At 34.2% G+C, this 22,637-nt stretch overlaps 1 long non-coding RNA gene across 2 annotated transcripts in view; it reads right to left on the bottom strand.

The window, feature by feature from the left end:
- The window catches only part of LOC149140286 (uncharacterized), a 168,612-nt gene extending 147,357 nt beyond the window's left edge, over positions 1-21,255 (bottom strand). Inside the window, exon 1 of one of the 2 annotated variants that reach the window (XR_016264786.1) lies at positions 20,887-21,255. This is a non-coding gene — a long non-coding RNA (uncharacterized LOC149140286). The remainder of the gene's footprint in view (positions 1-20,886) is intronic. The other variant, XR_016264785.1, reaches the window with a different exon arrangement.
- Positions 21,256-22,637: the final 1,382 nt, after the last annotated feature.

Genomic DNA, 22,637 nt, shown 5'->3' on the forward strand with positions numbered 1-22,637 from the left:
CTGATCTAGGGGGTCCAATTATTCTTTCCTTTTTCATATTCTAGTACCAATTGGATGTTCAATTATGCCTATTGACAACCTTTGCGATGGAAATATTCTTCACTCCAATTATTCACAAACTTTGTTGTAAAATTCAAATCGAGTCGTCATATATAATTTAGACATTTCTCTTCACTCCCGAACTAATGAAAGTTATTTTTAGGGGAATTTGAATTAATATAAAAGTGGTTAAGGGAAGTAAAACTTCAATTCAAGTTTAAAAAAACCCAACATACAAATATTTTTAAAAAACAAATGATTAACACACAAGCACTCTAGAAAGAAATCAGAATGTGGGTGTCTTATCAAAGAAAAATTATAGAGTGTACTAATACCCTCAAAGTAATTTTCATTCCTCTTGCTCACATACCCGCGATGTCTGTAGGATAAAAGTTTATATTTATAAAGAGAAGAAAATATCTCAAACAAAATTGGGACACGCCTATCCAGGCAGGTCCAGTTATTCTTTGTTCTTTCATCTTCTAGTACCAAATGGATGTTGAATTATGCCTATTGACAACCTTCACGATGGAAATATTCTTCACTCCAATTATGTCCAATTATTCTTTCTTCTTTCAATGATCTTCTAGTACCAAATGGATGTTGAATTACGCCTATTGACAACCTTCACGATGGAAATATTCTTCACTCCACTTATTGACAAACTTTGCTGCAAAAATCAAATCCAATCGTCATATATAATTTATACATTTCTCTTCACTCCCGAACTAATGAAAGTTAATTTTAGTGGAATTTGAATTAATATAAAAGTGGTTAAGGGAAGTAAAACTTCAATTCAAGTTTAAAAAAAACATACAAATATTTTAAAAAAGAAATGATTAACACACAAGCACTCTAAAAAGAAACCAAAATATGGGTGTCTTATCAAAGAAAAAATTATATTGTGTGCTAATACCCTCAAAGTAATTCTCATTCCTCTTGCTCACATACCCGTGGTATTTGTAGGATAAAAGTTAGGATAAAAGTTTATATTTATAAAGAGAATAAAATATCTCAAACAAAATTGGGAGGTCGCTTGCTAGCAACGACTCTCTTTAAGTTACATATGTTCGTTCTCTTGAAGTTACATATGTTCTTTCTCTAGAAGCCCTCTGTTAACTAACTAGTGCAGTAGTCACCTAAGGGACACGTAAGCATGAAAAACTAGATACTTGGTGGATAATTATTTATAAGAAGTTTTTCCCTCATGGGAAAAACAAAATGTGTAGGGTTGCTCTTGCATCAATTCCTATTTACTCTCTCAACATTTCATTTGATGTAATTTGATCCAAATGCTTATATGGTAAGAACATCTAAATATCTATTGCTTAAAGTGCTCTATGTAGATGATCTACTAATCATAGGTAGTTCATCCTCAACCATTGCTAGAATCAAAACTGCTTTGCATGATAGGTTTTCCATGACAGATATGGGTTTATTACACTTCTTCCTTGGAGTACAAATTAACTAGAATGATTTGAAGGATCAATTTTTTTTAGTAAGTATGTGAGAGATATCTTAGTTCTCTTTCACATGACTGACTGCATGCCAATAACTACACCTTTCTTATTTATTGACTCGAGGATGGAAAGAATACAACATTGGTTGATTACACCTTGTGCATACAACTTGTGGGGAGTCTCCTCTATCTCATTTACTCTTGTCTATCTCTCATATGCAGTAGGTGTAGCTTCTTGACACATGCAAGAGTCGCATGAGTTGCATTGGAAAGCTACCAAGTGCATACTCAGATATGCCTAATAAATCATCCACTGTGTGATTGATTTCGCAGTAGGATGCAATTTGGATCTCATTTTCCATATTGATTCATCTTGGGCTAGTGATAACACTAATCACGAGTCTAGTTTAGATATGTTCTCTATTTGGATTCTTGAAAAAACCGATTAGTGATTTATTTATCATTGGCAGAGGTTGAATACATGCATGCATTCAACATTTCCATTTAGGCCATTTGGTTGCATAACTTCCACACTAATATTGATGTTGAATACATACGTGCATTCAACATTTCCATTTAGGCCATTTGATTGCATAACTTCCACACTAATATTGATATCGTATTCCATCATTTGACAAGCATTTGGTGTGAAAATCAAAGTGAACTAAATTTGTGTCGAGATCCAATGTAGCAGCAATGAAAGAAACACTTTATCCCCATGCACTACACATTAGAATTATTAAATGATGGGTTCATCAACCTGCAATATTGTCCCACTTCTGAACATACTATCAACATCTTCATGAAGGCTTTCATTAAGTAGAAGTTTCATTTTTTGTTAAATCACCTTGGGGCGAAGGACATATTTTCCAATTAGTTGTCTTTCTTTTCTATTATTTTATATTGAAGGGAGGCTTTTGTTCTCATGTGGTTTTCCCTCTTTCCTTTTCTTGCATACAATCCATTTTTTATCTTCTTTTATGGAGAAAAATGGGAATTGAACCCATGTGTGGTACGACATCAACAATTCCATAAGCTTGGGCTTCTGTTGTTGACATAAAAACAATTTTATCAAGGTACTCCTAAATGACATTTTCGGTGTTGGGGGGTTTTGTTCCCATGTGATTTTCCCACTTTCCTCTTCTTTGACTTGTTCTATGTTACTTAGATGCATTGTAAAATTGGTATGTTACATTGGTTCATGTAGGGACTAATTCATTTTTTTCTCTCTAGTAGTTCTTAAGGGGGGAGGGGTAATTTTAAAATAGTTATGTTACATGGTTTCATGTCAGGATCGATTCATTTTGTTCTCCCTTAGTAGTGATTAAGGCGGGGGGGTGGTGTGGTATTGGAGATAACACACACTTGATTGTACTTCAGTTAGACTATAGAGTGGAGTCATGCATGGAAACCTCATTATTATCATCAAGAGGGAACTCCACAAGTGCATGCATGAGTTTTACTAATCTCCACTTACATGAGACATTTAATTGATGACTACATGGCTAGTTAAATAGAATTAGATGTCAATGTTCTTCATTGCATGTTCACCTCTCTATTCACTACTAGAGTCACTTCTATATTATTTTAGTTATGTAGAATATATTGTATTGAATTATATCCTCTCATAATTTTCTTTTTTGAGCATGAATTTATTTCATTAATTATTTCCTCTATCAGTTTTCTTTCTTCCTTCTTTGCATGTTTCATTCATTGTTTCTAGCTAGATCCAACCTATGCAGATTTAGCTACAATTTCACATGAAGAGATGAAATAAATTCTAAATTATAGTCCAATATTATGGCCAAGGAGTAATAAGTTGTCCTTATCTTAATAGCCTGATAGACTTGTACGTTGTTTTGAATTGGTGTATGCCGCAATTGTGTATGTTCAAACTGGTTCAAACTGGATTACTTGGAACTCAATAATCTAAACATTTGTTAAACTACAAACATAAATCATATTCACATGCATATGTCTCAATACTAGCCCCTTGAGAAGGAGCATCTCTGCATTAAAACATGAGCTCAAGTACTAAATTTTACTTCCCAAATATTAGACCTACATTATTAACTCCCTGTCTCCTATCAGGAAAGATGCACCACTATTGGCTCAAACGATTGATCGTAACCATCAACTACAAAAATTTAGGAAGTTTATGACATTATTAAAGAATCGATTTTGTAAATAAATGAATTCTTTGCATGAGATTGCTTCTTATTTGGAAAGGTTTGAAAAATATAAACGAACTATTCAATCTTAAATAATTGAAAGATATGCCTCCAAGGATTGGAAGGATCCACACGATTACATGGAAAATGACTCTAAGATGAGTGCATATATTTTAGAAAAGATAGTGGAGAGAAACATGAAGATCGTTTGTGAATAAGAAGTAAAGAAAGCTAGAGACAACCAATGGTAACTTATTCGCAGCATCTTAAGGTATATATTTCATATAGAAATCTCAAAAACACTTACATTAATTGTAAAACTAATATAAATATTTATATATTTTATGGTCTATTTCCGAGAAGTAGGATTTTGAGAAAATGTCTTATGCATCCTGGTGGGAGTGAGGCTACACATCCAATTTGAGAAATTCTTATGCTTCTTGGTGGGAGTGAGGCTACACCATCAATTTCAATGTTTTATTTGAAACTATCAATTTCAATGTTTTATTTGAAACTAATGTGCTTGAGTGAGACTGCACATCCAATTTCAAAATTTTATTTGAAACTGATGTGATAAGATTACACGCCATATGAGTTATAGTAGCTAGTAGCTACTAATAAAAGGGATTCCTAAGAATATTTTGGACGTGTCTCATTTTTACAGCTGCCTAGAATCTTAAAGTGACAACTCTTTCTTAAAACCTTGTAAATATACAATTTTGTTTTTAGCAATAATCTCTTATTGCTTAAATATTCTAATATACAATTATTTTAGCAATAATCTCTTTAATATTGTAGTCTAGTTTTTAGAGAAAATTATAAACCATGCGCGAAGCCAATCATTGGTGTGTATTATCTTCTCCTATCTATTGTATAGAACATTATTCACAATCCAATGAAAATAATTAAAAGAACACACTGCCAATCATTGAGTTAGTGCATGATGGATATCACACTTCCCATAAGGTTCTTAAGACTGCCACTAGTACTTGCTTTAGATGAGGTACTAAATTTATAGTAGTGTACTTTCCCCAAGATACCCATCTAAATGAAGTGCTTAATATAAGAAAGTGAATGAGATGCTTAATGGAAGCAAGAACTTAGCAAGTGAGGGTGAAAATTTTAAATGTTATTATTTCAAAATCTATGGGGAAACCTTGTATCATTCATAGAAATGGCTAATCTTAGCCGCTTCATAGCATGTGCGACTTGGTTTATAAATTAGACTCTTACTATATAAGAAAAAAGTAGGTTTCAACCAAACTTATCATACTGTTGAAACTGACCTTATCGTGTATTGAACATGAAGCCTTATTAGAATAGTACAGGATAGTATTAGTTGTGTTTTGAATACTTAATGTTATATATTGCAAATGCCTTAAATATAAATAGGAAAATTATTAATCTATGGTGGTATAGGTTTATCTGTACCTCTTCCTTTTTCTCAATACGTTCCATTCCACTTCCTTTTTAATACGTTCCATTCCAGTGCATTTGAGATTGTATATTGAAAGTAATGACTTAATCTGAAAATCCAATTTCAAATCCTTTGGGATGCATACAAACTTTGATAACCAATAATGTTTGCCATCATAAATGAAAATTAGAAAATGTCCAGGTGTCAAATGAAATAATGGAAATTAGAAAAATTAATTAACAAGAGTGTGTGATAGATATGTCATACACAGATAATTGTTAAACGAAGTCTAATGGACTTTCCATGCCATCTAGAAAAAAAAAAAAGTAATTTTGGAGTAAATTTCCTTGAGCGACACATAGTTGAGTCCTCCAAACTATCTATAACTACTTAAAATATGGAGCTGAAGGTTAAAAAATGACTCCGAAGTATTGGCTGCCACATCGTTGAGTCCTCCAAACTATTGTATCTGCGTAATATATGGATCTAAAGATTAGATATTTCTATATACCACATCAACCCCTCTTGCGATCCTTAGGTACGGCCATGATGGGACTGATCTCAATGGTGACCACAATGAGAGGGGTTATCAATGATAACCCTTATGGAACACTGGGTATCCTGTAAAAATAGGTCATAAGATTAAAAAATCATTTGGTCTTTGGGTATCAATTGATAATGATTGATTGGTGAAGAATTTGCTTAATCATCCAAGACCCAGAATTTTGAGAGACAAGAAGGGTTTAGTTCATATATCTAGGAATTGTAACAAGATTGGATAGTCCAACAACCCCTACTATTGTAGGATTTTCCCTAGAGGGAAAGGAGGTGAGCCTTTGAATTAAGTGTTCTTCTAAATTCCCATATTCCAAATCTAAAAGGCTACTTCATAGGGTAGATCTTTATGGAATGAACTACTTCATAGGCTACTTCTACTGAACCTCTCGCCGATTCAAACATTGCTCTTCATAAGCCAAAATTTAAAAATTGAATATGACCTTATATGTGATATAATGAAACTTTATCTTCTCCTGCAGATAAATCTAGTTTTGGTTTCCACATTTAATATGTGATGGTATTTTTTAAATGCAGAGATTAAAAGGACTACTATTTTTCAACTGTAGAGTTTTGTTTAAATGTAATCCCAGGATGAGAAAGTAATGACCTTATAGATTTTCATACAATTGAATTGTTGATGTTTTATCAACGACTTCCTTTTAATCGTTGTTTCCAAAGAGTGGATTCGTTGATGAGTAATGTCCTATTTATTCATTCCAACCAGTGACCATTAAACATAAATGTTGGGAATATCGATCTTATTACTATTGATAAGATGTTATCTAATAGAATTTTTCAATCATGATACAAGGCTCCATTCATTGGACAGCTTCCCTTTTTCGTGAAGGCGTCGACCTAATCTTTCCATGTATGATGCTTATGAAAATGCATCCCAGCTGTTGGAGCATTATTCAACATTAATTTGCATTCATACTCTGAGGAATGGAGAGAGCTTCCCTTATTGGTGAAGGCTTTGACCTACTCTTTCCATGTATGATGCTTATGAAAATGCATCCCAGCTATTGGAGCATTATTCAACGTTAATTTTCATTCATACTCTGAGGCTCCATTCATTGAAGAGTAGCCGAGATGATTTTGTCTTTTCAATTTGAAAATTGCATTGGAAGGCTTCACTTTAAGTTGTTTCGTGTTCTTCTTTCAATATATCTCGTCAGAGGCTTTATGTGCCCAAATCAATGATGAATGCACGAACGCTGCTCATTAGTTAGATATGCAAAAAAAATATTTTAGCCTCATCTTATTCAAACTTTATTGTAGCCATTATATAGATAAGGCAATGATCGTTTATTGTTCCATATTCTTCTTTGTACATATTGTTTGGTTTAGTTATTTCTGATGGTGTTATAGAGAAGCAAAAAAATTTTAGAAAGAACAACACAAAACACAAGTCACACTAGACAGAGATTGAACAAACAACAATGGAGAAGAAATCACAGGCTTTACATTACATGACATCCCTTGCCTTCCTCGCATTCTTAGGCTAAGGAAAATTACAAAATTGTAGAAGGTGGACAAAACTCTAGAATTATCTAGATGTGCTTCTCATGAGTTATACAATGATTTCTACAAGTCAATCACAGTGGAGTTAGTTGGTGGGTGATGGAGTTGGTTGGCGGGGATGTGGGCGGTGTTGTCGGCATCTTTGTTTGACTTTACATTTCACATTCTCCCACTTGAAACTAAATGAAGACGCTGACAACACTGCCCACTCCAATGCCAACCAACTCCACCACCCATGACTTGAAGAAATCACTGTGTAACTATGAAAAACATATGTAGAGAATTGTAGAGTTATGTCCACCTTTTATAAATTTGTAATTTGCCTGAGCCTGAGCATGCAAGCAAGGAAAGGGCTGCAATGTAATGTAAAGTCTGTGATTTCTTCTCCATTGTTGTTTTTTCGATCTCTGTATTGTCTTTTGTGTTGTTGTCTCTCAATTTTTTTCCTTTTCTGTAACCCCATCAACTACTATCAATCTCGTATGCAAGCAAGGCAAGGTTTGCAATGCAATGTAAAGCCTATGATTTCTTCTCCATTGTTGTTTGTTAGATCTTTGTCTTGTGTTTTGTGTTGTTGCGTCTCAATTTATTTTTGCTTCTTTGTAGCCCCATCAATTTCAATGTGGTTTCTAGACAAATGAGCCTGAGGGGAAGGTGTTTAACCTCCTAAACTTGATTTACCTCAAATATTGTTTCCCAATTATCTGATATCACTTGCGAATCAATCTAGGAACATGTGTGTGTTTCACCTCCTGGGTTTCATTTTGTTCCTGAATATCCTATAAGGACTGACACAACCTATCTAGATGTATTCCCAATCTATGTGTAAATAGAAATGGAGAATCATTTTTACATGTTTCTCCCATTCTTATCTTCGAAATTTAAACATTTCTGAATGTACTGTATTTATAGTGTAGAGTTAGAGGAGGATCACAAATTCCGACTTTTCCAATATCTACATAGAATATTCCCACCATCCCAAGTGGGCAATGAGAATGTTGTCTTAACCATCGAGGATTGTTGGCCGAGTAAATAAGTTTTGGTAGTTCAATATCCAATATAATTAACTGAGGGTTAAGCAACAACTTTTGACATTTTCTAGGAAAATGTCAAATATGAAATCGACTTTCAAGCAATAATAGAGATCATAGTTTTCACAAAACACCGGATATGCAAAAACGCGCACCCATCACATGAAATGCAAAAACGTGAAAATTTGCCTTTTTGGGCTCAGGCCTAGAATTGCAAATTTACAATTTACCTTGTCTCTTAGGTATTTGATGGTGGTTATTCTTTTTCATGCTTCTCATTTTAGGTGTCAAAATTTTCTCTGCGATAATAAACAATTATAACAAATTACAAATTTTTAAATTTTCTTCGCCTCTTCTATATTTATACTTATAGATGATGTCACAAAATGAAGACTCACTCAAGAGCTATCTTATTTCATTACCATCACTATTATTTATACATCCATGAGCCGGAGAATCAATAGTGATCTCCACAAACTGGAATTTACTTCTTACTGACTCTTGCCGACTATCATCTACTGTCGACTAGGGAACAATGGCCAACATCCTCGTGATTAATGTTCTCACATATTCACCAAGCCTCTTTGAAAGGCTAAATTTGAAATGTGTAGAAGTAAGTTGTGTGTTGTAGAAAATCCAAATTATGTTGTAAGCCTAGCTGAGACTTGGACCAACGTGCAAGTTAACATGTTAACACGTAGATCATGATTAAGGGGAGGTGTCCGAACATTAATCATGATGGTGCCGACCATTGTTCGCTCGTTGGCAGTAGATGATAGTTGGCAGGAGTCAATAAGAAACAAATTTAAGTCGGCCGAGTTACTATTCAATCTGCGACTCGACCAATGTATAAATTGCAACCTTTGGCAATCAAATTGGCCAGCTTTCAGTGTCTTCTTTTTATGACATTCCTTAAATCATAGTTTGAGTTCTTTTCATCATCATATTTTATTGTTGTTACAAATTCCTCTTTATCAACAAAAACCATAGTTGTTAGATGTACCACCTCTACTTCAAAGAGGCTATTAACTTTTTCACTTCATCAATTGTTATTGAGTCCTCAACTTTTCTCTCTACATTGTCTTGTATATTTCTATAGATCTTCATTATCGTCAGCTTTCTCTCTATACCTCATTTCAAGAACAACCGAAAATATTTTTGCATCACATATAAACTACTAGACAAAATGTTTTCATCCAAAGCTGATATATTAAGAAGCAATGCTACTCCATCTATACTCTTATTTTGAGTATTTATAGAAGTTTCTTGGACAAATTCCGATAAATCTACTAAACCAAGTAGTCCCTCCTTTTTAATAGCCCAAAGTTTAAAACTTTTACCATTCTAATGATGGTAGAACTAGCATTAATCACTTTAATATTGCACCAACGTCTTCAAATTCTTCCCACTGATCTAGATTTGCATTTTAATCCTCAAGTAACATTTCATATTTTTCTATAGCTTCTTCTGTCTGATTCTTTCTCCTTAGTTGTTTTAGTTCTCTCTCGCACTGTTTAATTTTCCTTTGCCGACCCATGACCACTATGCATGCTCCTTTTGTCTTCTACAATTTTTTTGACCACAATCAGCTAAGAATTGACATCAATGAGCAACAACAAATTCTCTTACTTTAACATTGCAACCAAATCTCTTTAATACTTCAAATAAAAAGAGATGTTACCACTGCTTTGGTTTTCTTTTTTTTAAATAGTCAAATATCTCCCCAATATATTAACCAACCTTTTAATAAACCCACTCAAAAAAAAAGTCTTCAAGATATTACGTGCACTTTAATCCAAATACAACTTTTTATTTTTATTTTTTAATGAATGGCCTAAAATATCTCAAAAATAAAAAACCTTCTACTCGCTATTTATAAGATCACCCATCCACGTTGCTGATAAGGGTAGAACGATGTTTCTTACAGCTTTTACCATAGATCCTCCATGGTCTTTTGTCAAACTTCATGGTGGTCTAACAATCACCACACTTCCACACACCAATCTCACCACTGATCCCTCACAACGGCACTCATAAAAAACTATCACTCTACACGAGGCCTTCACACCATCAATCCCTCATGGCTCTAGCTCTGATATATCTCTTCCCATGATGTGCCATCCAATTCCTTCGCGATGTGCTGGGCAACACTCTGAGGAGGACAAACTCATAATGCACAAGTAGTCACCACTATGCAATGCCCATTTCTCTAGGTAGCTTGATGTTAGGAAACAATGATAATTCCAACCAGTGCCATTAATGCAGTAGTTGGCCATCTCTAGAGAATTCAACAGGTAGTTTCTAGAATTCGGCGGATACATTGACAAATGGGCAAGCTTCTTGAAGAAGCCACCGCCTCATCGAACTCCAGAAGTTTCTTTGTTTTATATAAATACCTATTCGCCATCGAATAAAGGCAAGTGTTTTGAGTTCTTTGTTTTGATGCATGATCTCTGATTTGGTATTAGAGCAGGTGTGAGGTTGAGTTGTGAAGAGCTGTGAGACAGCTCAGTGTGTGCTGGTAAAGAGCTGTGAGCGTGGGCGACTGAGTTTTGTGTTTTGATCAGTGTTGAGAGCGTGAGACTGTGTGATCTTGTGAGTGACCAATAGGCTGATGTGTGAGCTTGTGAGAGTCCATTGCGTGATGGTAAGAGAGGGAAAACTGGCCAGAGTTTCAGCTTGCTTGAAGACAAAGGTTCCTACATCGCCACGTCTGAGTGTTTCACTGCAGAGAGAGTAGCTGCAGTCTATTGGAGGGAGCCAAACTGTTGGAGAGACTGCAGAGTGTGATTGAGAGAACTGCTGGAGGGAAAACGTCAAAGCGAGCTTGGAGAATGGCGTGCTGGTGGTGAGCATGCTGAAGGTGGGGAAGAAGGTCGGTGAAGTGAAATTTATCAGTATAAAATCCAGGGGCGACAACCAGAAAGGCTATTTGAAAGTAACGACAATTTCGGTATATCTTTGATTTTTTGTTTTCTCATTGGAATCTGTTGCAGAGAAGTTTGTGTGATTTCTTTCCCATGTGTAGCCAGTGTGAGATATCTATTGCAGAGAAGTTTGTTTGAGTTCTTTCCCGTGTTGCAAAGAAGTTTGTTTATAGAAGATAAAGACTCTGGCGAAGGGAGAACTGGTCGAAGGAGTTGGAGGGAGCCATTTGCTGCCCAGAAAATAGAGTTGAATATTTCCAAGAAGGAGTTGTCGTAGTCCCAAAAGAGTCGAGTGGGGCGAGCTTTCAATTTTTTGGTGAACGAGAGATTTTTCGTATCTGTTGGTATTAGACTTTGTGTGAGAAATATTAAAAAGTTTCATAAACATGTGTTTCATTTTTGTTGTGAATTATTTTTCTTTATGTACTGCATAAATGCAAAGGGGGCTAATGCTGGCTGTAATATTTCTAGATTGGTTAACAAGCATATTTCTTACTCTGATAAAATTTAAAAAAAAAAGAAGAAAAAAAGGAGGAGGAGTGTTATTATTGGTGATATATAAATAAAAAAAAGGAAAGAAGGTTGTTATTATTGAGTAAGGAAATTAATTATTGAAATTGTGTTCAAAAAAAAAAATTGTATCTTGGTGGAAAAGGATTTATAAGCTTATTAACAATGGCTAATATATTGGTAGAATCTTATTTATCTGAATCTAACAAGTTAGATGGTGAAAATTATGCAAATTGGAAGTGTAAGCTGCAAACCTTCATGGAAGGAAACAATACATGGGTGATTGTGTCTGGAGTTGAAGTTAAGCCAGTGTCCCCTCAAGTCACAGATGCTGCAATTCAAGATTAGGAGTGATGGGAAAACAAAGCAAAGGTGCTTCTGTGGATGACAGTTAAGGACAACATTATTCCACATATTAGAGAGTGCAAAACATCCAAGGAGACATGGGACACTCTCAAGAATTTGTATGAGACGAAGACTACAAATCAAATATTGTATTTAAAGAGTAAGCTTCTGTCAACTAAGATGGAAGAAAATGAAAGTGTTAGTGATTTTATTTCTAGAATTAAAGATCTAAAGGATAAACTAGGTGACATTGGTGAATCAGTATCTAGTACAGACTTGGTTACTGTGACATTAAGTGGAATTCTTAATGAATATCAAATGTTTATAACTGGTCTTTCAGCTAGAGAGAAGGCTCCTACTTTTGATGAGTTGGAAGATATACTTATGCAGGAAGAAGAGCGGAGAAGAAGCCTTAAGCAGAAATCTCCTAATTCAGATTTAGCATTGATGGCCAAAGGAAAGAAGTCCTTCAAAGCTAAACAATGGGAGAAAAATAAAGGCAAAATGCCACAGGTAAAATCATTTCAAGGTACTCCTTTACCAAGGACAAATGCCAAATCAAGTAGAGATGATGTGTGTTATTACTGTGGAAAACTTGGTCATTTTTCTAAGAATTGCATGAAAAGGAAGTCTGATCAATTTAAACAAAGAAGGCATTCAGGAAATTATGTTGATAGAGATGAAGCAATTAGTCAAGATGTTAGCAATCTTAAATTGTTTGTGTCCAATGCTACTTTATCAGCAAAAACTGATGATGATAATGCTTGGTTTATAGATTTTGGTGCATCAATCCATATGTCATGCAAAAGAGATTGGTTTGATACTTATCATGAGATTAATAAGGGTGGACACATCTATTTAGGAGATAATAGATCACATGAAATTAAAGGATATGGTAATATAAGTGTTATGATGCCTAATGGACAAGAAAAACAAATTAAAAATGTGGTGTATGTTCCTAGATTAAAGAAAAACTTAATTTCAGTCTCTACTATCACAGATCAACATATAAAAGTTGAATTTGTGAAATCACATTGTTTGGTAAAGGATGTGCAAGACAACTACAAGGTTGTTGCAAAAGGAATGAGAGTTGGAGGCTTATACAAGTTGGATGTAATGAAGAATGGGCATCAAGCTTTGGCATCAACAAGCATGTTAACCATAGAAGTTTGGCATCAAAGGTATGGGCACTTAAATCATAATGACCTAATGTTACTACAAAGGAAATTGATGGTAGACGGTCTTCCAATTATAAAAGGTGAACACTTTGATAGTGAAGGTTGTGCACTAGGAAAACAACACAGGGAAGAATTTCCTGTGCCTGAAAATAGAAGAAAACGTGAAATACTTGAACTGGTGCATACTGATGTATGTGGTCCAATGCAAACTAAGTCACTTGGTGGAGCATATTACTTATATTTATTGATGATGGCACTAGATTCACCTAGGTATACTTTATAAGAAACAAAAGTGACGCGTTTGAATACTTTAAAGAATTGAAGAATAAGGTTGAAAAGCAAACAGGAAAGAACATTAAAATTCTTCAATCAAATAAAGGTGGTGAATACACTTCAGGAGTTTTTATCAAATATTGCAAACAAAATGGAATTATCAACAATTTACAGTACCACATACACCTCAACAAAATGGAGTAGCTAAAAGAAAGAATAGAACATTAGTTGAATGTACTCGATGTATGATAAAAAGTAAACGACTTTCTAATAGTTTTTGGGCTGAAGCCATTTGAAGCCATTAATACAACTGTATATCTTAAAAATAGAATCCCTACTAAGTATCTTGAGCACAAAACACCATTTGAAGCGTTTTATGGTTTTAAACCCAAAGTTAGTCATTTAAGGATATTTGGATGCAAGGCTTTTGCTCATATTCCTAAAGATGATAGGATAAAGTTAGATGCCAAAGCCATCAAATGTATTTTTATTGGATATTGCATTGATAAAAAAGCATGTAAAATGTATGATCCAAGTACTCACAAGGTCTTTGCAAGTAGAGATGTTATATTTCATGAGCATGTAGATAAACAAATAAAAGAAGATGAACATAATACATGCCAGTGTTCTTATGAAAGCTTTAAGGAAGAAGAAGAAGTTGTGGAATCAACTCAAGAACCAGAACACATGGACATTCCAAAAGACACATCAAGGAATCAAAGTCCACAAAGAAGTAATGAAGGCACTCCATAGAGAATAAAAGGAGAAGGTACTCCACAAAGTAATGAACCTCTAAGAAGGTCAACACGATAGATTCAAGCCCCCATCAAGTATAAAGATTATGCTTTAATGGCTCAAGTAATGACTGTTTTTGAGCCCTTAAATTATGAACAAGCCAAAAATCATAAAAAATGGACGGAAGCTATGAAAGAATAATATTACTCTATAATGAAAAATGAAACTTGGGAATTAAAAGAATTACCTGAAAATAAAGTCCCTATAGGATCAAAATGGTTGTACAAGACAAAATTTAATGTAGATTGTAGCATAGACAAGTATAAGGCAAGATTGGTTGCAAAAGGTTATTCACAAAAATAAGGTATAGATTATAAATATACCTTTGCTCCTGTTGCAAAAATTAATACAATTAGAATAATGATAGCATTGGTAACTAAATATGATTGGAAGTTACATCAATTAGATGTAAAGTCAGCTTTTCTAAATGGTGACTTAAAAGAAGAGATTTATCTTGTTCAACCAGAAGGATTTGTAAAGAAAGGTCAAGAGCATCTTGTATGCAAGTTAAAGAAGGCCTTATATGGACTAAAACAGGCCCCTAGATATTGGTATGAGAAAATCGACAAATTCTTCTTCCAACAAGGATTTAAAAGGAGTAAAAATGATCCTAATTTGTATGTTAAGATAGATAGAAATGGGGATATAATATTGCTTTCTATATATGTTGATGATCTAATAATAACAGGGAGTGCTGATAAATTAATTACAAATATAAAAATGAAGTTATCACAAGAATTCGAGATGAAGGATCTTGGTGAGATGCACTATTGTCTAGGTCTTGAAGTATGGAGAAATGATGGAAGAACCATAATCACCCAAAGAAAATATACAAATGAAGTACTAAATAGATTTCATATGAATGAATGTAAAGCAGTGAGTACTCCATTGGAACAAAATATCAAATTAAGAAGTGATGATGGAACAAAAGAGGTGAATGGAACATTGTATCGACAATTAGTGGGAAGTATGAATTATCTCACTACCACCAGACCAGACATTGCTTATGCAGTAAGCATACTTAGTCAATTCATGGCTAAGCCTCATGAAAGCAATTGGATAGCTGCAAAAAGGGTCCTCGATACTTAAAGGGAACTATCAATTTTGGTATTGAATATACTAATGCTTGTAATGTTGAATTGATAGGTCATTCTGATTCTGATTGGACTGGAAATCTAGATGACAGGAAATCCACCACTGGATACGTCTTCAATATAGGATCGGGAGCTATATCACGGAGTAGTAAGAAACAAGCAACAGTTTCCTTGTCATCAACTGAAGGAGAATATAAAGCATTATGTAGTGGCACTTGTGAAGCTATATGGCTCAGAAGAATACTTGAAGATGTTGGTGAAGGTCAACAAGAACCTACAGTGATCAGATGTGACAATCAAAGCACCATTAAACTAGGGAACAATCCTATATGTCATGCAAGATCAAAGCATATAGACACACAATATCATTTTGTAAGAGAAAAGGTCCAATCAAAAGAAATTTCTCTAATGTACTGTAATACAAATGAGAATGTAGTTGGCATATTCACTAAGCCTCTTGGGAAGGAAAAATTTGAGTTTTCAAATCTCCTAGCCTGAACCTGTGAATAATAAATATCGCCATTTAAAAATCGATGAAATTTCACATCTGTAAAGTCTGGACCCTGTCTTGCGCTACCCTGTAGGTTACACAACATTATAGTACTTATATTTTATACAATATATAACTTTAGTATATTTATAGTATATACAACTTTAGTATATTTATAGTAGTGAAATACTTATTGGAATTTGACAAATATTAACTACCATGGTTTATTGTTTTTTGCATACTCGGTATTATGGAAAACTTTTGGAAAAGTCTAATTGTGTAGACATAATATCTTAAAATTATGAAAACACCAAAGAAAAAATATCAAATATCCTCTTTACACTACTGTGTTCATATTTTGATCAATGTGATAGATCCAGATTTTGATGTTGATAAGTGGTGATATGTAGATTTCATATTTATCTATGGAATATAATACCAAATATGTTTGATGTTGATAAGTGGTGATATGTAGATTTCATATTTATCTATGGAATATAATACCAAATATGTTTTTGGAGGAGAAATCAATACCATATATGTTTTTGGAAGTTGAAAGTCCATTTTGGAGGAAAGAATAATATCAGTAAATGCAATGCAATAATCAATTATAATTGACTTATGGTTATTTTTAAGGATTAAAAGAGATTATCAATTAACACCATGCAATATAAGTTCATTATTAATTTATTTTCAAGAAATATATGACATTATTCACCTTCAAAAGACAAAAAGAAAACAAGCAAATTTTGATTTATTAAATAAAAAATAATTGTTTATAAACAATACTTACTCTTGACACATGAAGAGGAATTGCACGGGTTCAAGTGAACTCGACTTCAAAAGGTCAAGTGGGATGGATTGGCTTCACAATCCATTGCATACTGACATAGCAGGCCCTATGAGGTGTATGAAGAGGAATTGCATGGGTTCAAGTGGACTCGACTTCAAGAGGTCGAGTGGGATGGATTGGCTTCACAATCCATTGCATACTGACATAGTAGGCCCTATGAGGTGTATAAAGTGTAAACGCATGTTATTTTGTCAATAATGAATTTCATAGTCCATTTGTACAACCTGTTCAAAATTTCTCAGCCTTAAAAATGATATTAAAAAAATTAATATAAAATTATTTATGATTTAAATTAAATAAACTTGACTTAGTGAAAATTAAGGTTGTTACATTAATAGTTGTTTTCTTTGGGTGCCTTATATTAGTGACCAAAGGTATTATATTAGTGACCAAAGGTATTGAACCTGTGGTATGTATTGTATTACATGTAATGAAGCCTTTAAAATGTTTGGGGATTCTCCACTATAATGTGTGGTGTGTATGGTATTAAATGTTTGGGGATTCTCCACTATAATGTGTGGTGTGTACGGTATTAAATGTTTGGGGATTCTCCACTATAATGTGTGGTATGTATAGTATTACATGTAATGAAGCTTTTAAAATGCTTGGGGATTCTCCACTATAATGTGAACAATTGTGCCCTAAAGGCTTACTCTGTAAGAAAGTGGCCTACTTTATAATAATATCTATCATTGGTTGGTTTTCCCCTAAATATAGTTTTCTAAGTAAAACATTGTAGTTTTCTAGCTTACTCTGTAAGAAAGTGGCCTACATTATAATAATATTTGTTATTGGTTGGGTTTTCCAAAAATATAGTTTTCGGAAGTAAAACATTGTAGTTTTCTAAATAAAACATTGTTTCTAAGTGTTTTTCTATTATTATTTCTATAGAATTGTTTCTAATCCTAAAATATGATATCAGAGCCATGAACTATTAGCCTGGTTAATAAATTCACGATTTGGTTATGGATATGACTAAATGGGTTAGGTTTAAAGTGTAAATGTATTGATACATTGTTCCTTATACTTGTAGGTTGGGTTCACAACTTGTAAGCATGATAGAACTGTTAATTCTCAAACTACTTGTCTAATGGAGTGAATGAAGGCTTGGCTAGTGATGAAGCTGGAGCCATGGGGACAAAGTACATGGGTGGTGAAACCAAACCAACAGAAGTAGATGTAGAGAGGGTGATAATAGGGTTGATTTGCGAGACCCTATCTATCTTGGTTCAGAGGGTGAAGAAAGTCTACCAAATGAGAATTCACTAGCAATCATATGAAACAACATGCCTACTACCATGCAACCTTCAGTGGAGAGACATATTACAGTTCAATTTCAGGCATTATAGTAAACTCTTTGATGAGACTTACTTGGAAATTCCTCATAGGATGGACTCACTACTTGGTTCTGTAATATTTGAAGAGAAATTGCTTGCTTTTCACAAGGGAAAAGTTGTTAACTAGGGTTTTACCTGTACTAGACATTATATCAAGACCCACCATCGTATCTTCAATCTATTGAATACACTAAGGAATGGAAATGACATTTGATGAGTTTGGGAGGCCATTTATTTTAAAATGGATGTAGATCTAGTGGTCATCGGTGCTCTCACTGTGTGGTTAGAGACCTCACTTACAACCATGAGAGACTCGTCTTCCTCGGTGAGTGGGGATTCATCATCACCACTAGAGACTACCTAGAAACTCCAATCATTAATGAAAATACCTAGTAGAAGTGCATAAGGCCATGATGGTTGGGGCCAAAGGATCATGTCCTAGAGAAGGAGGTGATGATTACTAAGGGCTAGAGTCTTGCGAGAAATATGTAGAGGTTGTGAAGAGTTTTCTTGTTAGTCAAATAATCAAGCAAAAGTTATTTAGCATGATCTTCATGCGGTAGATATAGGGGTTAATGATGACATGGAAGGGAGAAACGAGCTAGAAAATACCGTTCATGATCTTCATGAGGTAGATATAGGGATTAATGATGACATGGAAGGGAGAAACGAGCTAGAAAATATCGTTGATGGTAGTATTTTGTGCCTAATAACAATGTTTATCATGTTTCGTAGGCTAATATCTCTCATGTGATCTTTGAAAAAAGATAAGATGGGAGGCTGGACATGGTCATGACACTCAAATGAATCAAGAATGCTAGGGGCCAAGCAAGTTGACCCAATGGGTTTTTTTAAGCATCTCATAAATCGGTGAAAAAGAAGGGATTGGTCTCACAAACTTAGTAAGGACAATAATAAGTTCGTTTGCTATGCCAACCATATGGGTAGTGATTGGTGTTCGGAAAAGCGTGCAGTAGGGACACCAAGTGTTTGACAAAAAACGGTGTACACAAAAAATGGACCACTCAAGAATGCTCGTGAGTTGTTTAAAAGAAATTCTTAAATGAGGTTCCTTGGAACGTGATTTGTTGGGTATGAGGTGCACTAGAAGATAAGTGCAAAAAACTACATATAAAGTTGGTTATTATGAAGCAATATGAAGGGGGTACTTGGTGTTTAGGAAAGCAGGTGTGTGAAAGCATGAGGATGCTCACTTAAGTGCTACCATAACGATAATAGCCCCATATATATATATATATATATATATATATATATATATATATATATATGTGGGGTATATATATATATGGGGTATATATATATATAATGGAATAAAGTTTTTTACATGTAAATCGTCATATGATTGTAAGACATTACAACATGTCTACCCTTGGTAGATAACATGTGTACTCTTGGTATATTAAGAATAAGTCTGAGTTTAGACGAAGGCTAGGGTGAATTAGTGTAATACTACTTTTACTTTTTTAAATATTCTAGCACTACACAACATCATCAATCTCATATGTAAAACATGAAACAAAAGATATATTTGGAAACTCTTTACGGAGCAGCCCACAAAGAATAAAACCACAAAAATTTCTTTAAAAAATAGTTCTTTGTAAGCACCCACCTACTGTTCCACTAATTTGTAAGAACATACCAACAACATAAACCAAATCCCTTAATTTGTAGGCACCAACCTACTGGTGCGACCAAGGTGATGTGTAGCCTGACCAATGCACTCTATTGCTTTGCAGGCACCAACTTGGAAACACCAATCTCCTATATTCTTTGTCCTAAAAATTGTTTCTATTTCAATAATAAACTCTATAATCTACTTTGTACTGGTCACTGATATGCTCTATGATCTTAGTTACACTCGTGAACTTGCTTTCCCTATTATTTGTTCAACGATAACCAACTTGTCTCCTTTTTTATTAAGGACATGTTCAGTCACTACTTCAGGTGTCACATGGTCTAGGTGCTCCCTTCAATCCCAGTTATTCAAACTGGCACCTTCCCTTCCGAACTGGTGCTTCTTTCAATCCCAATTCTCAAACATTAGCGGTTACAGTCATATATCACCAACACCCTTGTGTTGTTGACAGGCTTCAAACATGACCAACACTTCAACCATGTGCTTAACTATGAATACTGGGCACTTATAATACTTCATACGCCCTCATTTATTGGGTCCACGCAACATTGAAGGATGTCACTCTATGTTTACTCATTTTCTCGGAGAATAAACTTCACTCTACCTTGACCCGGGGTACTGACACCACCAAATTTCACATTTACTAATTGATGGAGTTCAAACCTCAAAATAATATTGCTTTATACTTTCCTATTGGAAAGATGTCCAAAAACCCTTTTAACACTGAAATTTCAGCAAAACCAAGACGTTTGAAGTACAAACGATGGAAACAATTTATGTCGAATGCTGGAAAATTCATTGTTAGTTAACAGGTCTGGACAACAGGATATTGAGATATCGGTGGATTCACCATTCACTGGACCAATAAATATTCCAATTGCCAATAATCAGAGGGCTCTAAACCCTAGGTGTGTAACATAACACTTATGTTACCCAGGGTCGACACTGAGCACTTACTGGGCTTACTGGGCTCTGGAATATTGACAAACAAATTTGTGAATCTGTGTAATGTGCGAGTATGTTGACATGCCAAGGGCACTTAGCCCTCAGGCGTTATTCCTCAGCACCCTTTTATATTTATATCATAAAATTGGTTTGCCATTAAATGAGTAGCATCCATATCATTGTAGCATATGTAAAATAGAGAATAAAAAAAAAGGATTACGCTAGGGACACTTGATATCATAAAATTGATTTTAACACTGGGATTTAGATCAGAGGCAGTTCTTACCTTGACTTTGGCTGTGCTAACATGGCCGGCCGTAGAGTCTGGCATTTTCCATGGACGAAAGGTAAAGAGGCCCATCTTCTGTTTCAGGTGACACTGTATTAGGCTCATGGCAATAACAATGGAGTTGTTGTTTCAGGCAAATACCATGTATTACAACTGTCAATGGCGGAGCAGTGCAGCGACACGGCTCATGCATGTTCGCCATATGTATAGACTTGCGACTCAGACTCGGCTACCATCTTCTTAAACTTTTGATAGGACGTGTCCTTTTCACTCGAATAAGACTCACTACATGGCATCAAGACACGATACTTAACACATGGGCCTCCTGCATGCGTGCGCAGGACGTTGGTTCTGCACTTCACAGGTTCTTTCTCCACGGAACCAAAATGTGGCAGGTCAGGGAGGTTGGAACCACATAGGTTTTCTGCAGTAACTGTGAGACGACAAGTCAGCCGCATGCTTTCTGTCCGCAACCCTGAAGTGAATATCATGACATTTTTATAGTTTTATATTCTTTGTGTACATCGGAATGATGCCATTTTTCATAATTTTAACTTGTTCTTTTCTGTGTCATTCGTAAATTTTAACAGAAATAAGTCTTATAGTGAAAACTGTTTTTCAATGTTTCGTTAGGACTTACATGGAATGAGTGCAAATTTGTAATTAATATATAACAAAGGTAAGATATATCTACCGAGGATATGGTTCATTAGGACTCAGATGGAATGAGAGTAAATTTGTAGTTAATATATAACAAAGGTAAGATACATCTACGGAGGATATTGTCTTCATAGGTGTGGGAAAAGTTTATCGTAAAGAATGTCACTATTTGGCAACTGCTTGTAAAGTTGTGAAAAGTGAGGGAATACAATCTTTGGGAAGAATCTTGAATGTGTTAGCCATGCACTTTTTGAAAGAATTATAAGTTTTAATTAATGAAGGTCTCTTTTAATATAAATTGTGATATTTTTAAATATATTTATTATAATGTTAATATTTAATTTATAATTTTCTGAAATTTAAAATTACTTTTATTTTTAAATATATTTATTATAATGTTAATATTTAATTTATAATTTTCTGAAATTTAAAATTACTTTTATTTTAAATTATTCAATATTTTTATTTTGGAATGCGTTATTTTTGTTTTAAAATTGATTGGAATTTTAATTTTATTTAATATTATTCTTGGTTCTAAAATATTATCGACCTTAATTTTATAGGTTTTTTTTTTTAACTTTTAATTTTATAAATTAAAAGTTCTCGAATTTCTAAAATGTATAAATAAGTTCATGTTTATATGTTCTAGCCTGTTGTTCAGGTTATTATTTCAATTGAAGCCTAATAGAAATCATTTCACTCACCTCATCTTATGTTATTTTTTTCAACACCCAATATTTTTGTACTAGGTGATCTATTTAAGCACATGAGGCTTTTACGCATAGGCAGTGGTAGACTTGACACACACATTTTCATACAAGAGGCCATTGATTACATCTCACTTGTTAACAACAAGTTACGAAAATGAAAGCACTCACATAATACTACACAAACTTGAGCATTTATGCTACCTTGCATGTCTAGGTTTAAGGTTGCCTCCTTGGTTTAAGAGAATCAACTCGCATACTCCTTAAGCATGAAGTTGGTTATTTCTATATGTTATAAGAAGAAGATATTACATCACACCATTTTGGATTGTATATTAGCAACTTGGATTTAGAAATTAGGTTTAATTTGTAAGTTGAATG

This window comes from Pinus tabuliformis, chromosome X (assembly GCF_031772625.1).
Source record: "Pinus tabuliformis cultivar Carrire ecotype Pingquan chromosome X, CPIR1, whole genome shotgun sequence".
Lineage (NCBI taxonomy): Eukaryota > Viridiplantae > Streptophyta > Pinopsida > Pinales > Pinaceae > Pinus > Pinus tabuliformis.